This window comes from Elephantulus edwardii, unplaced genomic scaffold (assembly GCF_000299155.1).
Source record: "Elephantulus edwardii isolate Elephantulus edwardi_28Jun2011 unplaced genomic scaffold, EleEdw1.0 scaffold00235, whole genome shotgun sequence".
NCBI lineage: Eukaryota > Metazoa > Chordata > Mammalia > Macroscelidea > Macroscelididae > Elephantulus > Elephantulus edwardii.
The window spans coordinates 2,469,128-2,471,593 of NW_006399985.1; the positions used below are offsets into that span (position 1 = coordinate 2,469,128).

Below are 2,466 nucleotides of genomic sequence, written 5' to 3' on the forward strand. Positions count from 1 at the left end.
TAACAACAACAACAACAGACTGCAAGATATATGTTAGATCCAGAATATCATCCATGAAGAATGCCACTGCACGTTGAGAAGATGGTTGTATAAGCACCCGAGCTGGAGGCAGAGGGTCGCCGGACCGTGATGGCAGACCCTCTTCGCTAGGTTTCGTGAGGCAGACTCAAATCCAAGCAGAGCATCGGGACCTTCTGCTACTGTCACCCCGACTCCGAAACGGATGAGGATGAGGAGGAAGGAGAAGAGCAACAACGGCTCCTCAACACCCCGCGAAGGAAAAAATGAAAGAGGACGTCCAAATACATTTATTAGACATTATTTTTGAATGGTAAAAATATTGACATTAAAATTTGTGCTCTGGGAGAAGAATGGAGCTTACACAAAATTTATTTATGTCAATCTGGCTACTTCTCTAGTATGTTCAGTGGTTCTTGGAAAGAATCCAACATGAATATTATTGAATTGGAGATTCCTGACCAGAATATTGATATAGAGAACTGCACGTTACATTTGGTTCTCTGTATCGAGATGATGTCTTAATAAAGCCCAGTCAAGTTATTTCCATCTTGGTGGCAGCTTGTATGCTACAGTTGCACATACTCAGCTAATTTTTCCCATGTGAAATGGGCCTTTCCAGTGCTTATCTATGTTTGCAGGATAGTTTAATAGAGCAATGTGGTGAGACAATGAAGGAAACAATTAATGTGAAAACTGTATGTGGTTATTACACATCAGCAGGGACCTATGGATTAGATTCTGTAAAGAAAAATTGTCTTCAATGGCTTCTAAACAACCTGATGACACACCAGAATGTTGAACTTGTTAAAGAACTCAGTATAAACATCATGAAAAAGCTCATTGGTTCTTCTAACCTATTTGTGATGTGAGTGGAAATGGATGTTTACACAGCACTTAAAAAGTGGATGTTTCTTCAAATTGTGCCTTCTTGGAGTGGATCTTTAAAACAACTTTTGACTGAGTCAGATGCCTGGCTTTCGAAGCAAAGAAAAGATTTGGAAGGTTTGGCCTTCCTTGAAACTGAGCACGGGAAACCATTTGTGTCAGTATTTAAATGTTTAAGGGTACAGTATATTATTAGTGATCTGGCTTCTGCAAGAATTATTGAGCAAGATTCTCTAGTACCTTCAGAATGGCTGTTTTCTCTATATAAACAACAATGGCTTGCTATGCTCCAAGCAGAGCAAGACAGCGAGGTGGGACCTCAAGAAATAAATAAAGAAGAACTAGAAGGACATAGTATGAGATGTGGAAGAAAGCTTGCCAAAGATGGTGAACACTGCTGGCAGTAGACAGGTTTTAACTTTGGCTTTGACCTGCTTGTAACTTACAACAATCGGTCCATCATTTTCAAACGCAATACACTGAATCAGCCATGTAGTGCTTCAGTTAGTTTATAGCCTCGAAGAAGCACAGCATTTAGAATATGTTTGGCCTCTTTTGTTAATAGTGGAAAACTAATATGTAGTAGGAACAACTGGCTATCAAATACTAACACTTGAAAAGGATCAGGAACAAGTGGTGATGAACTTGGACAGCAGGCTTCTGGTATTCTCTTTATATATCTGCTGCAACTTCCTGTGTGTATCACCAGAAAAAAGAACTGAAAATAATCATCATCCAGAAAACCGACCACCTCATCAACTGGATCCAGTAACACTTTGCAAAAATCTTAGGCCAGCTTTATTTTAATAATGGCTTTGCTGACAATCACATCAAAGGTGACTAACTCTAACAAAGGCTTATGAACTATAACAGAAAACACAGACGACTGTTCTTATCCTTACTGCATTTCTGTGCATACATGGGGGAAAAAACCTTAAAGCCAAGAAAATATCGGTCAAACTACTGTTGTAAAGATGTCAGCTACTGCTTTTGATTTACCATCAGTAGAAAATTGTTATAGAAAAATTCCACACACCTCTGAAACCAAGTATAAATTTAATTTTTCAGCTTAAAATTTGATCCTATCTAATGTTAGTTAGCCTTAGGTATCCATCTGTGAATTAATTTTTATTTGCCTAAAAAAATTTTAAAGAATTATTTAAATAGCCAATTATAACTGCTTTCAGTTTATACGTTGATGTTCTGTACAATTTCATTAAGTTGTGAATTAATTTATGTAACAAATATTCTACTTTCAATATTTTCATAGTCTCCAATTTTTAGCATTATTTCTATTTGGATTAAAATTGTATTTTCTACTTAAGCTCAGGACTTTATGACCTCTGAATTGAGCGCCTTTGAGTTACACATGCCAATAGAAATTTCATAGTAAATCTAAATAAAGTTGGAGGGTCTAATGTAGAAGCTGGATAATGAAGCATTAATGTAAAAAATAATAAAAAAAAAAAGAATGCAAAAGGGCATCACAAAGACGAGGCATGGGGAAAAAAAAGACCAAAATGGATGTAAGAAGAGACATTGAATATTGCACTAGAGCCC

The 2,466-nt window shown here is 36.8% G+C and overlaps 1 pseudogene; it reads left to right on the top strand.

Moving 5' to 3' along the window:
- Nucleotides 1-420: 420 nt before the first annotated feature.
- The window catches only part of LOC102845242, a 4,852-nt pseudogene continuing 2,806 nt past the window's right edge, over nucleotides 421-2,466 (top strand).